The sequence below is a fragment of the Ambystoma mexicanum genome, chromosome 13, assembly GCF_040938575.1.
Source record: "Ambystoma mexicanum isolate Mex_15411 chromosome 13, UKY_AmexF1_1, whole genome shotgun sequence".
Lineage (NCBI taxonomy): Eukaryota > Metazoa > Chordata > Amphibia > Caudata > Ambystomatidae > Ambystoma > Ambystoma mexicanum.
This window is the reverse complement of record NC_090938.1, coordinates 816,984,047-816,999,701: the sequence shown is the minus strand read 5'-3', so window position 1 is coordinate 816,999,701 and position 15,655 is coordinate 816,984,047. Positions and strand designations below refer to the sequence as shown.

The 15,655-nt window shown below is 47.0% G+C and overlaps 1 protein-coding gene across 5 annotated transcripts in view; it reads right to left on the bottom strand.

Annotated features, from left to right (window-relative positions):
* Positions 1-1,732, bottom strand: part of LOC138522059 (antigen peptide transporter 2-like) — a 268,133-nt gene extending 266,401 nt beyond the window's left edge. For 2 of the 5 annotated variants that reach the window (XM_069635292.1, XM_069635296.1), the window contains exon 1: positions 1,462-1,732. The gene's annotated coding sequence lies outside the window, so the exon portion shown is untranslated. The remainder of the gene's footprint in view (positions 1-1,461) is intronic. The other 3 variants (XM_069635294.1, XM_069635295.1, XM_069635293.1) reach the window with 2 other exon arrangements.
* Between the last annotated feature and the right edge of the window lie 13,923 nt (positions 1,733-15,655).

Here is a 15,655-nt window from a genome sequence, read left to right as displayed (position 1 = left end):
TTTCCATTGCTACCACTAAAAAAAAAATGTTTTTAAATTGAGGCTCCTGGGCTGTGGCCAGCAGCATGTGGCTGGTTTTCTGATAGCTATAGCCGGTAAGATAGCTCAGTGGGTTGAGTGCTCGCTGCTGGAATGTGCGTGTGATCTGTAGGTTGCAGGTTTGACTCCTGGCAAGGTCAACTCAACCTTTCATCCTGCGGAGGTTGATAAATGAGTACCAACGCAGGTTGGGTGATATAGTATGTCTATTTGTTCTACATGAAGCACTTAAGCATAAGTGCTATATAATAATACATCATTATCGTTTGGCCTTGGACGTCTGCTTGCTTTCACAGTAATTTGGTGATATGGGACTATACGCACTGATATTAACGATACATATGGTGATCCATTCTTGTATGAAATGTATATCACATTACAGTGATATTGTAACCATATTTTTGGTAGTGATATGATGGGTTATTTATAATGCGCTTAATACCCAGAGGTTTCTAAGCGCGGACCCAGGGATCGAACCTGTGTTGCTCTGTGTCGTTTTGCTTCCAAGGCGAGCACGTCGCCCCTGAGCTATCCTCCCGAGAGTGTAATTAGAAACAATGCTATGTGATGCCACTTCCTGTTTTGTCAAGGGGTGAGAGGTCGTGTTCCATTGCTTCCTGTGATGTCATCAGAGGTCAAGGGTTGTGTGATATCACTTCCGCTACCCTTGGCATTTTGGTGAAATCACGTCCCTGACAAGGGGGCCAGAGAAAGAAAAGAGCGGAACAGATTAACAACACAAGCAGGAGACAGGGAACAGAGAGAAGGGGTCAGAGAAAGAAGAGAAGGGGAAGAGGTCTGAGACAGGGGTGGACTGGCCTATAGGGAGGTCTGGAGATTACCCAGTAGGCCTCTGCACCCTGGGTCTGTTTTGTGTGGTATTTCCAAATGTTCCCATAAGAAAAGGGCTGGGCTTGCTGAAAATGTGTAATATGGGGCCACTTTGAAAATTATTTCCAAGGCCTCTTTTTGGTTCTCTGGCCACCCCTGGAAGAGAAGCGGGGGTCAGAGAAAGAAGGGAAGGGAGGAGGGGTCAGAGAAAGAAGAGAGGGTGGGGAGGGGGGTCAGAGAAAGAAGAGAAGGGGCCAGAGGAAGAACAGAAAGTTGGGGGCAGAGAATGCAGAGCGTGTGGGGAGCAGAGAAAGCACAGAAAGAAACGCAGAGAAGAAAAAAGTGAGAAAAGAACAGCAGAGGACAGAAATAACAGAAGGAGAATCTGAAAAAAGAAAGGGGTCAGAGAAATAACAAAAGGGGGTCACAGAAAGCGGGGCGCAGGGAAGGCAGAGAAAGGACACTAGGGGTCAGAGAAAGCACAGAGGGCAGAGCACGAGGGAGGCAGAGAACGTGCACCACCGTATCATACCCTCATTTGCGGAATCATCAGTGTTTTAAGCGCCATGAAAGCGCGCAGTTGGCACTTACCTGAGGGGGGGCGCCCCTTCCTGCCGTGTTGCCCCCTCGGCGCACCCTTGTTGCAGGTGTTCCCGGCTCAGTCCAGCAGGGGGCGCCACTGTCTGGTGTAAAGTGAAGAGGAGTGTCCAGTGAAGGGACTCTTCCGTGCCCGGCTACAGCGGACTGGTGGGTGTGCTGAGAAGCCGCGCTTCTGTGCGCTGCAGGTGTTGGAAGCCCAGACCGTGCGGTGCCTACAGGAGGGGTGTGGAGAAACCAGGGAGGGTCGGGCTTATGGCGCCGAGGGAGGGGTGGGGAGAAACCAGGGAGGGCCGGGCTTATGGCGCCGAGGGAGGGGGGAGGAGGCGGTGGGGCCTTTCACTTTCATTTTCCTGTCAGGGCCTGGACCGGGGCCAGGGGGAGTCCGGGGAGTGGGGTGGGGTGGGGTGGGGGAGCTCGGGGAGGAGCCGGGGGCGGGCAGAGTGCCTCGGAGACACGGGCCGCCTCGCAGCGCTACAGGCGAGCAGCGGAGCCCAGGGCGCGGCTACGGGGGCTCCTAGTCCTCTGCCCGCCCCCTCCTCTCTCCTTTCCCCTTGTTCCTCTCCGCCCCCCTCACCCCTAACTCCGTGGGCCTGGGCTCTGCTGGGGGTTCCCCATCCTCATCAGCCCCCGCTGCCTCTGATAATCCACTAGTGATTCCGTGGTATGGTTCCAGTGCAGTCACTTTAGTGAACTTTCTTGCACCGTCGCAAAGTCTCAGTAAAGATTCCAGATCTAGATGCGGCGCTGAGGCCGGTCCCAGGGTCTCCAAGAAAGCAGTAGGGGTAGGAGCCGAACATGGCATGTGTCATGTGCCAGTGACACGCGCCACTGCATGTCACCACTACAAGTGACACGCGCCACTGCATGTCACCACTACAAGTGACACGCGCCACTGCATGTCACATTCTGCTCCTACCCCTTCTCCAAGAAAGGCGAGATGTTTGACTCACGCCTTGACTGATTGTTCCCTGGGGTCAAGTAATCCACATTACACGGGGTCAAGTAACCCACATTACACGGATACAGTAATTCACATTAGATGGGATCAAGTAATCCATATTAGATAGGGTAAAGTAATCCACATTAGACAGGGTCAAGTAATCCACGTTACACAGGGCCAAGTAATCCACGTTACACAGGGTCAAGTAATCCACATTACACAGGGTACAGTAATCCACATTAGATGGGGACAAGTAATCCACATTAGATGGGGTAAAGTAATCCACATTAGATGGGGTAAAGGCAATCCACATTAGATGGGGTAAAGTAATCCACATTAGATGGGGTAAAGGTAATCCACATTAGATGGGGTAAAGTAATCCACATTAGATGGGGTCACGTAACCCACTTTACACGGGGTCAAGTAATCCACATTACACGTTGTAAAGTAACCCACATTACACGGATACAGTAATTCACATTAGATGGGATCAAGTAATCCATATTAGACGGGGTAAAGTAATCCACATTAGACGGGGTCAAGTAATCCACATTACACGGTGTAAAGTAACCCACATTACACGGATACAGTAATTCACATTATATGGGATCAAGTAATCCATATTAGACGGGGTAAAGTAATCCACATTAGACGGGGTCAAGTAATCCACATTACACGGTGTAAAGTAACCCACATTTCACGGATACAGTAATCCACATTAGATGGGATCAAGTAATCCATATTAGACGGGAACAAGTAATCCACATTAGACGGGGCCAAGTAATCCACGTTACACGGGGCCAAGTAATCCACATTACACGGGGTAAAGTAACCCACGTTACACGGATACAGTAATCCACATTAGACGGGATCAAGTAATCCACATTAGACGGGGTAAAGTAATCCACATTAGACGGGGTCAAGTAATCCACGTTACACGGGGTCAAGTAATCCACATTACACGGGGTCAAATAATCCACATTACACAGGGTACAGTAATCCACATTACACGGGGCCAAGTAATCCACATTAGATGGGGTAAAGTAATCCATATTAGATGGGGTAAAGTAATCCACATTAGACGGGGTCAAGTAATCCACGTTACACGGGACCAAGTAATCCACGTTACACGGGGTCAAGTAATCCACATTACACGGGGTCAAGTAATCCACATTACACAGGGTACAGTAATCCACATTACACGGGGTACAGTAATTCACATTAGATGGGATCAAGTAATCCATATCAGACGGGGTAAAGGTAATCCACATTAGATGGGGTAAAGTAATCCACATTAGATGGGGTAAAGGTAATCCACATTAGATGGGGTCAAGTAATCCACATTAGGTGGGGTAAAGGTAATCCTAATTAGATGGGGTAAAGTAATCCACATTAGATGGGGTAAAGGTAATCCACATTAGATGGGGTCAAGTAATCCACATTAGATGGGGTAAAGGTAATCCACATTAGATGGGGACAAGTAATCCACATTAGATGGGGTCAAGTAATCCACATTAGATGGGGTAAAGGTAATCCACATTAGATGGGGTAAAAGTAATCCACATTAGAGGGGGTACAGTAATCCACATTAGATGGGGTAAAGTAATCCATATTAGATGGGATAAAGTAATCCACATTAGATGGGGTAAAGGTAATGCACATTAGATGGGGTAAAGTAATCCACATTAGATGGGGTAAAGTAATTCATATTAGATGGGGTAAAGTAATCCACATTAGATGGGGTAAAGGTAATCCACATTAGACGGCGTAAAGGTAATCCACATTAGACGGGGTAAAGGTAATCCACATTAGACGGGGTCAAGTAATCCACATTAGACGGGGACAAGTAAACCACATTAGATGGGGACAAGTATTCCACATTAGACGGGGTCAAGTAATCCACATTAGAGGGGGTACAGTAATCCTCATTAGATGGGGTCAAGTAATCCACATTAGATGGGGTAAAGGTAATCCACATTAGATGGGGTAAAGTAATCCACATTAGATGGGGTAAAGGTAATCCACATTAGAGGGGGTCAAGTAATCCACATTAGATGGGGTCAAGTAATCCACATTAGATGGGGTAAAGGTAATCCCCATTAGATGGGGTAAAGTAATCCACATTAGATGGGGTAAAGATAATCCACATTAGATGGGGACAAGTAATCCACATTAGATGGGGTAAAGGTAATCCACATCAGATTAGATGGGGTAAAGTAATCCATATTAGATGGGGTAAAGGTAATCCACATTAGATGGGGTAAAGGTAATCCACATTAGATGGGGTAAAGTAATCCACATTAGATGGGGTAAAGGTAATCCACATTAGGTGGGGTCAAGTAATCCTCATTAGATGGGGTCAAGTAATCCACATTAGATGGGGTAAAAGTAATCCACATTGGAGGGGGTACAGTAATCCACATTAGATGGGGTCAAGTAATCCACATTAGATGGGGTAAAGGTAATGCACATTAGATGGGGTAAAGTAATCCATATTAGATGGGGTAAAGTAATCCACATTAGATGGGGTAAAGGTAATCCACATTAGACGGGGTAAAGTAATCCACATTAGACGGCGTAAAGGTAATCCACATTAGACGGGGTAAAGGTAATCCACATTAGACGGGGTCAAGTAATCCACATTAGACGGGGTAAAGTAACCCACGTTACACGGATACAGTAATCCACATTAGACAGGATCAAGTAATCCACATTAGACGGGGCCAAGTAATCCACATTACACGGGGTAAAGTAACCCACGTTACACGGATACAGTAATCCACATTAGACGGGATCAAGTAATCCACATTAGACGGGGTAAAGTAATCCACATTAGACGGGGTCAAGTAATCCACGTTACACAGGGTCAAGTAATCCACATTACACGGGGTCAAGTAATCCACATTACACAGGGTACAGTAATCCACATTACACGGGGCCAAGTAATCCACATTAGATGGGGTAAAGTAATCCGTATTGTGTTGCTGGAGGAGAGAGCTGCCTGTTCTGACAGAACGTTCATCTGTTGAAATATTTTCCTTGGCACTGCGAGCCACTGAGGGCTCTTGCCGAGGCACGCTCGCTTCCTGGAGGAGGCGGAGCCAACTGGCTATCACGTGGGCAATCACGTGACTTTGTGCAGCCTCATAGAGCAGCCCAAACCGGCCGAGCGGTGTATTGTGTTGCTGGAGGAGAGAGCTGCCTGTTCTGACAGAACGTTCATCTGTTGAAATATTTTCCTTGGCACTGCGAGCCACTGAGGGCTCTTGCCGAGGCACGCTCGCTTCCTGGAGGAGGCGGAGCCAACTGGCGATCACGTGGGCAATCACGTGACTTTGTGCAGCCTCATAGAGCAGCCCAAACCGGCCGAGCGGTGTATTGTGTTGCTGGAGGAGAGAGCTGCCTGTTCTGACAGAACGTTCATCTGTTGAAATATTTTCCTTGGCACTGCGAGCCACTGAGGGCTCTTGCCGAGGAACGCTCGTTTCCTGGAGGAGGCGGAGCCAACTGGCAATCACGTGGGCAATCACGTGACTTTGTGCAGCCTCATAGAGCAGCCCAAACCGGCCGAGCGGTGTATTGTGTTGCTGGAGGAGAGAGCTGCCTGTTCTGACAGAACGTTCATCTGTTGAAATATTTTCCTTGGCACTGCGAGCCACTGAGGGCTCTTGCCGAGGCACGCTCGCTTCCTGGAGGAGGCGGAGCCAACTGGCGATCACGTGGGCAATCACGTGACTTTGTGCAGCCTCATAGAGCAGCCCAAACCGGCCGAGCGGTGTTAAGCCCGTCTGCGGAGTAAAGGGCGGTGCAGTCCATCATTAGCTGCACTGTTTTGCTGCTGTTTGGCTCTGGGTGGCGCAGGAAGTCCTGTTGGGTTTTGCTCACTAAGGAGAAACAACAGGGGTCAACCGTTGTTCTTAATTGGACACTGGGGAGGAGAGACGGACTCAGGCTGCTCCTCAAGCCATCGGGCGTTCCCAAGGTGATGCAATTATACTAAATACAAATTCATCCTTTTTAAAAAAAAAAAAAAGAAAGTATATGTGACAGCAATTCTAAAAATAATTGATAAGCACTATATACTATTTTAACCGCATATCTCTCGTTCCCAGCTATTATTTTCATTGATTTTGCTAATATCCGTTTTGGAGATATTATCTTTTATTACTTAGAGGCTGCGAGTTGATCTCCCCTCTGTAAGTAACATAGTACCTGTGCCTTTACTCTTAATATGCCCGCACTTAGAAGTGGGTTTGAAACTGCTGAGAATCAAGTATCCATAATAGTAGAGGTTCAACCAGGCTCCGGGATGCAGAGTGAGGCACCCATGTACATAAATTCTACTGGAAATATGCCCAACCCTGTTTTAGATGTGGGTAAGAATAAAGAAAATCCCATTTTTAGTGCTGAAGGGGGTCAGAGGGATCCCTCTTTTACCGACCCCGTAGTGTCAGATGTTGTGGCTCCTAGCAATAGGGAGTTAGCAGATTCTGAATCTAACGGGGTTCTTAGGGATATCCCAGATTTTAGACAGGACCTTACAGATGAAGAATGCCTCCAACAAAGTTTTATTGGTACTAAAAGGGTAGTTCGCTACCACGCTTCCACCCCTCTTCAGAGGAGGATTCTGAATGGTAAAATACAAGCTGGAGAAGGTTTAGAATCGCTAACTTGGAAGGGAACAAACCCATCCAGACTTATGCAATTTTCTCATATTTCGCCAGCTACATTCATTTTTGGAAAGGAGAACAAGGATAACGCGCAGTCTTTGCTAGATTCTCCAAGGTTAGAAACCCTTAAGCAAAGTGAGTAGGGGGATCATTCCAAAGGGACCTCTTGTCGCCCTAAGTATAACCCCAATCAACCTATTGGGGAAAGCGATTTAGATGACTCTTTTTTTATTATGGCAGATGCTACGGGTGTTTTGCTTAAAGAAATCGTAAATTTAGAGATACCAGTATGTAGACCTGTGCGTAATGAAAAGGGGACAAGGAGTCTATCAGAGGGTGCGCCTTCTAACTTACACCCATGTGATGAAAACAACTACATAACCGGGAATCAACAAGTGGGTATGAAACAATCTCTGGTTAAACCGATTATGGAAACAGCCAACTCGTTTATACATAAAAAAATAGCCTCTACCCAAACTGACAAACGGGAGGTTTATACAGTGGAAATGGAGGACAAAGCAACGGATCCTCAGCAGTTTCTACGAGAAAACCATGTAGTAGAGGAAGATAAACAAGAAATATCTGGTCCAAGTAGGAAGGAGAGAGGTGATTATCTGTTACCACTCCTATCCAACTTACATATTAGTCTAAATTTGGCCTTGAAAACTCTGGGGGAGTCTCAAGAGACTATTGTTGGCTCCATGATAGGTCAACAAGCGGCTTTTAATCAGCTGGTGACTCGTCTGGCATTTTTGGACGGAATAGTAGAGGGTAAAACCATGAATGCACAGACTATTAAAGGACAGAGTTGATGTGACAAAAATAGAAAGGATCAAGATATAAGGTTAACTACCATGGATGCAAAAATTACCACTCTGTTGGAAGTTATGCTTACAGGAGACCGTCCCACTTCATCTAAGAGAGAGCTAGGGGAACTTGATTCCCAGGGCCAAAGAGATAATGAGGACAACAATAATAATTACGGAAAGAAAATGGTTTCTCCCGATAGTCCTTCTATCCTATTAGATGTCATAATGATGGCAACTGAAGGGTGCTCCGAAGAACAGGAGTTGGATAACCTTAGAGCACAAACGCACGTGAGTGTATCTCTTAATGATGAAGAACCCTTGAACATCAGTAGTGAAGACACAAGATCTCCTTTACACACTACACCAAGAAAAGGGCAAAAATGTAAACAAAAGATCAGACATAGAGAAAAAAAATCAGTAAATCAAGATCTGGAATTAGAGGCAAAAAGTAATAACGATGGAATAGTCCCCGTGAATATTTCCGACTATAATATAAATGAGGTGCCCCAATCTCCAGTGGGTAGATGTAAAAAATCAAAAAAGCAGGGTAGGATACTTAAAAAAAGCAAAAACATGCCCAACACAAAAATTAAAGGTAGAAATGCCAACCTGAAAGGAATTAGAAACATCCCGCTCCAGGAAGAGCGGGAAGTTAGGGGGGGTCCTAAGGATGCTCAAAAGGAAGATAGTCCTGCCCTGGGCGAGCCGAACAAGAAAGGCCTTGTGGCTAGTGGGGAAACTACTATAGACTCCAATAAGGAAAAGAATAACTTGCTGAAATGTGGCCTTGAGCTCACTCAAACCAAACAAACAAAGATGACAGCTTTTGGCACAATAATTAGTACCAAACACGCCAGAACATCCGTAGGAACTCAACAAGTCAAATTCCCTACGGTTTCCCAAGAAACACTGCCAGCTATAAGTAATACTACCCATCCCGTTAAGGGGCCGACTGAATTGTCAGGGAGGGATAGTGATTCTACCATTAATATCATGGGAGGAAATCCCCAAAATATACAACCTTCCAAACTACAAGATCTGGAAGGTAATGTTATGATCACTTCTGGAGCAGTTCACACAAAGAAGCAATCTATTGTGATTGAGGCCCCTACTAAGATCTGTACAGGGAAAATCGTGGGTTGGATTAACAATAATATAACAGACTCACAGGTTAGCTTGAACAGAACTCATCTCCTAAATCTGTTTAAAAAGATCCCTGTGTTACGAGCTATAACAACAGACGACATAGATGCCATATCTCTTCCTAACTGTAATAATCACAGAATGGTAAGTTCTTTTCATTCGGTGATGGTAGCAGATATGGTGCGTGCCCAAGAAAAAAACCTTAACTCTCTGGGCTATGATCTATTCTCATTAGTAGATAATAAAGAGGCCAACAACTTTCTTGAATATAAGGAACCGAATAATATTCAAAATAAACAAACTACTCAATTTGATAATAATAAATTAGAAAATTTGGGTCCAGGATTGTCACTTATTTCAAGCCTCCTGAATAATAATCAGGATTGGTCATGGCTACAGCCGGCACTTAAAACCTTGGAAATATTTAGACAGGATAAGGGGTGTTCCTAACAATATAGAGATTGAGGTGATCTCTTGGAATTCTTGTGGGGGAACCCATGTTAACATGTTTTTGAATAAAAGGGAAAACTATGTACGCCCCCGTATCTATTTCTTCCAGGAAACTATGATGTTGTCGGATATGCACATAGAAGGCTTCTATACCTTTTCTTCGGTAGCTACTAGGGGTCAGTTGGGCAGACCTAGTGGCGGTCTGATTATTGCCATTGATCGTAACTTGGGGTTCCTAGGGGAGGTGATCTTTAGGAGTAACTGGCTTTTGGCTATTATGCTCTCAACTGAGAATAGCGTAGAGCCGATACTCCTCCTGAATCTCTATTGGAATCCGCTAAAAGTAGACATTGAGGAAGTGGAGGACTCTCTTGATACGATCCTGGGAAGCTGGTTTGAGAAAGGGTTTGGAAATCGCATTATCTTGGGAGGGGATTTTAACTCAGCCTGTGCCGACGGTGCGGTGCTCAACGAAAGAGGGGTATTACCTAGACTTCTCAGTACGATTACTAAAAGAGGTATAAGGTGGGATAATTATTTGGACATTTGGGATCTGGGTCTTTTAGATCATGCCCTAGATTGGAACCTTCCGAAAAATACTTGGAAAAGAGGAAGTAATAGCTCTAGAATTGACTTCTTCTATGTATCCAACGGCTGGAAGCAAGCTTGTGGAAAATTGTCACTTATGGAGGTTGAGTTCAGTGATCATGTTCCCTTATTTTTTTCTCTGTCCATCCCCGACACGGGTACTTATATCAATCCCATGTTGCAGGGTATGGAGGTGGGAAACAATGGGAGAAGGGTTACTTGGAATAAGAAAATAATTATGAAATTTAATACCTTGGTGTTGGAAAATTTGTCCAAGGTGCAGCTTCAAATTATTAGGGGAGATGACATTGAGTTGGGAGGTTCTTACTAAATTATCATACTGTCATGTGCCTATAAAATTAGTATGGCCAGAGATCTGGGGGTGCCGAAACCAAGGGTGCGGGCGGCTGATCCCAGAATTCAAAATGCTAAGCGTATTAAATATAGGGAAATCAAAGCCTTGAATAAATTGTCCATTCCTTTCTCGGAACTTAGGTTGAGAAAGAAAAAAGTAATTCAGAAACATAAAAACTTTATCAAGTCTCTGAGAATGGATCATTATCACGAAACACACCAACTGATGATGTATAATCTATGCAAGGGCAGAGATGTTAAATTTTGGTCTACCGTTAATTCTATACTCACGCCTTCTAAAAACAAATTAGACTGCCCCATTCAAGCGGATGTGTGGACCCTCTTCTATAAGGAAAAGTTCGCTCTATCCTCTAATCTCTCCAGGGAACAGGATGCGAACTTAGGCCTTCCGGTTGTAGGTGAGTGTCTGTGGGATATAGAGGATATTAAATGGGCCATTAACAAGCTCAAATCTTCTAGAGCACCGGGCCCTGATGGTATTCCCCCTTTCGTTATAAAGTCGGCCCCGGAAATGTGGGCTAAGTTACTCAAACCCATATACGACGATGTATTTAAACATCATACCATCCCTAAAACCTGGTCGCAGAGCATCATAGTCCCTATCTATAAAAAAGGGAATGCCCTTAATCCACAGAATTACAGGCCTATAGCACTGCTAGATGCAGCAAGCAAAGTCTTTGGTATTTTGCTTTTGAGGGACCTTAATAAGGTTATTAGAATGAAGGCTTGCTATAGTAAATTTCAAGTTGGTTTTAGAGAGGGCTTGGGAACCGACCTGAATGGGATGATTTTGGCTCACTTAAGAGACACAGTACATCAAACTAAAATGGGAGATGTATATATGGCTTCCCTGGACCTCTCTAATGCCTTCGATGGGGTTATTAGAGCAAGATTGTGGACAAAAATGTTAGCTATGAATGTTCCACGCAAGATTGTCCAACTCCTGGCTCTTCTACATAGTAATACCTCCGTCAGGGTACGTTTATCACAAGAAGGTTCCCTATCCGATGCTGTAGATACGGAGGTTGGGGTCAAGCAGGGCTGTTCCCTTGCTCCCACGCTCTTTAACCTGTACGTCAGTGATGTGGAGGACATGTGGCAGGGCCCTTCCATTGCTCCGGTCAGGTTGGGGAGCTTGGCTATAGAGTGGATGGCCTTTGCAGGCGACTTTATCCTCTTTGATCGTACCCCGAGAGGCCTTCGCAGAAGGATGGATATTTTTTATCAATATGCACTGGTGAATAATCTTTCCCCCAAAGCTTCGAAATCCCGAACGATTGTAATTTCTAGGAAGAGAGTTGTCAAACCATGTATCTGGAAGATGGGGGATAATTTTGTGGAACAGGTCCAGGCCATAACCTATCTAGGTTATAATTTTTCCAACAAAGCCTAAAGATGTGGAAATTGAACCTCGGGGATAAAGCAGCTAAACTAAAGATTCAGATGAAATTTTTGAGGGCTAAAGTATGTAAATTCTCGCTCTTGCCTATTAGACGTTTCTATCTTGCGAAATGTGAACCGGTGCTTTTGTACGGATTGGACATTTGTACAAAGGACTTGAGTTCCTATCTAAATGTGATCCAGGGGAAACTGTGGAAGGAAGTAATGGGCCTTTCTATGGCAGTCCCCAATTCCATTATTCGGCACGAGTTATGTCTCATATCACTTAAAGCCAGATACTTGTGGAGGCAACTCTCTTCATTTAGAAAAATACATGATCCTCCGATAAACACCTTATATGAGCTGGTAAATAAGGTAGTTAAATCGGGGGCTGTACTATCTATCAAGTGTTTTAGTGATAGAATGTTTTCTCTGTTGGAATCTCTGGGTCTTTGCTTAGACGATCTGATTCAACGACCTGGTTTAGTTAAAAAAAATGTATTTAGGTCAGACTGGGTAGACACAGTAAATGATATAGGCCCTCATTACGACCCTGGCGGAAAGTGACTGACCGGACCGCCACAGCGTAAATAGCGTTTCCGCCATTGCACGATGGAGCAAAGTGCGGCCCATTCCGACCCATCGGGCACGAGCACCACGGCATGGCGGAAGTGCAAAGTCCGCGATGGCGGAAATGACCCCAAAACGGCCCACACCGCCGCCGTACGGCGCCCTAGGTGCAATACCGCCACCCATCTTAGCGGACACCGCAGTGAGCGCCAACCGGAAAGTACGGTGACCATAAATATACGGAAACGGAAGTAAAAACATGGGCCCGGAACGGGAAACAACACGCCGTACACCTATAAAACCACAAAATCCACACAACCACTAAAAACACTACCCTGAGACACATCCCAACCCGTCATCCACCCTAGTGAAACCAAGAAAAATGGGAAAAGTAGCGAAGAAAGCGTGCGACCGCAAGCGGCAGGTCCACTTCTCCCGTGAGGAACTCACCGTGCTTACAGAGACCCTCCAGGAGAATGCCGCCGCCGTCTTCTCCACGCAAATGACCAGGACGGCACTTGCGAACAAGAAGGCCATATGGGCCCTGGTGGCACAGCGGGTAAGTGCGGTGGGGACCGCACACCCAACCCACAGCAATGCAGAAAGCGATGGGACGACCTGCGGATACGCGTCCGTAGCATACTTTCTGCCAACCGCAACATTGCCACAGCCACCGGGGGAGGATCGGAATCACCCATCAAGTTGACCCCCTGGGAAGAAATCTGTGCCTCCACCATTGGAATGGAGAGCATAGAGGGAGTCGGAGGGATGGAGAAAGGAGTGCAGACATCCGGAGAATCCGGTAGGTGGCCCAAATAAAACCATGCCAAATCCACAATGTCCAATCATGTGAATAACATGTGTCCACATAGCGCAACAGCAACACATGGCCAGGAGAACGTCCACACACATTGGCCTGATAGCGCACTTTAAAACTCACAATAAATACATAAATAATTAAAAACCCCAAAAACACCCACTACACGTGCAGCAGGCACACCCTAACTGCAGGCTGCCAAACAACTGCACCCTCACTCCACACACAAATGAAAGCACCTCCAAGGCCCCGACCCAAATCACCCTCAGGTACCACCCCAATGCATGTGATACATTGCCATTCCAATTCCCACAGACCCATTAATAACGCTCGCCCTCCTTTACTCCACCACAGGGTCCGATCCAAACGACGAGCTTCAGGACACCCCTACCAGCACACCTGCAAAGAGGGCCAAGACCAATGGCCAAAGACCCTCCACCTCAGCTGCACGCATCAAGACACGGCAGCAGCACAAATCAAGTGGCAGCACAGAGGAGGGAACATCAACAGGCACCCCAGCAGCCAGCATGCCCACAACAGCAGCACCACAGGTCCCCCCAATGGATGCCACAGAAGGCACTGCCTCTGGTGGCAGCAGCACCATAGGTGACACCCCATTAATGGCAGCGTGCTCCGACACAGAAGACGGGGATGTCGAAGTCAGATCCATCCATGACCTGTCCCAATCCCCCTGTCTGTTCCATCCCGTACACCATGAGGATACCACGCAGGGGCACCCACAAGACAATGACTGGCCATCCCCCACAAGCCCTGTGGCAGGGCAACATGAGGCGAACAGCCACTCTGTGACACCACCGCAAATGGCCATGGCCCAGCAGAGGCAACAGTCCCTCGACCAGTTAATCGTGCAACAGCAGCAACTGGCCACGCTCCTCAAGGACCATGCCGATGAATGTGGGGGCACTAAGGCAGACATAGAAACATCAACTGAGACACTTAGGGCAGAAATGGAGAGAAGTACAGAGACACTAAGGGCACAAATGGAGAGTAGCACCGAGTGCCTGAGAGTACAAATGGAGAGTAGCACCGAGAGCCTGAGAGTCCAAATGGAGAGAAGCACCGAGAGCCTGAGGGGGGAACTGCATGCGACGTCCAAAGACGTATGTGCCGAACTTGCCGCAGTGCGCCGTGTGCTCACTGAGCTCTCACAAACCCTTAGGGACATGCATGGACGTGAGCAGGCAGAGACATCATCCGTTGCAAGTTCCGTCCAGGGCAGCCCCCAACGTAGATCTGGGAGGAACCTGCGCTCCACAGGCAGGGGTGCCCCTGATACCCGCAGAGGGGGCTTGCAATAGCGACTGCCCACTGACAATGAGCATCTTTGGACACTGGTGTTCGGGGGGGAGGTAGGAGGGTGGAGGGGGTGTGTTGGGCTCACTTGGGTGGCGGGTCGATAGGGTGTACAACATGATATCACATATGCCATAAACAATGCACGATCAACCAATGAGATGTGTGGACAATGATCTTTGTGTACTAGGCCATCATAGGCGTACAGTCCATATTGTGCATGTACCAGACACACACAGTGCCACGAGTCCCGTGTCCATGTATCAGCCACCAGGCGTGAGTGCTAGAAGCATGCATCAATGAGATGCAGACGAATGTCACGGCCCTCCTGTGTCTCGCGGACTCCTTGAGGTGCTGCCACATCCCCACCCTCATCATGACCATCTTCAGGTGCTTGCAGTTCTGCGTCAGGGGGCATGGGCACATTTCTACGTACGCACATGTTGTGTAGCATGACACATGCCATCACCATCTTTGCAACCTTCTCCTGGCGGTACAGGAGTGCCCCGCCAGACCTGCTGAGGCACCGGAAACGAGTCTTCAGTAGGCCGAATGCCTGTTCAATGACTACACGGGTACGTGAGTGGGCATGGTTGTAGTCCTCCTCATGCTGGTCCCGTGGGTTCCGGACTGGTGTGAGGAGCCATCTCTTCAGTGGATATCCGGCATCACCTGTATGTGGACGATAAACGAATTATGTGGAATGCCATTGCTACGTACGCACCCCCCCCCCTTCCTGCCAGGTCATTGCCGCATCACATACCCCACATCATCATGCATGAAATGAGACTCACCGAGTAGCCAGGATCTGTACCCTGCGTGTCGCTCCATGTAGCGTGGTATTGTTGAGTTCCTCAAGACCATAGAATCATGGGTTGATCCAGGGAATCGGGCACAACAATGTGTAATGATCCTGTTGGAGTCACACACCATTTGTACATTCAGAGAATGAAATTGTTTTCGGTTGCGGTACTGGGCCTCCATGGCATGTGGGACGACCAATTCCACATGGGTGCAGTCGATGGCACCAAGGCAACCCGGTATGCCGCCAAGTGCATGGAATCCCACTTTTGTGTTGGTAATTTCCTGCTCCGAGCGTGGTAGAGAGATGTAGTCGTCTGCGTGCTGC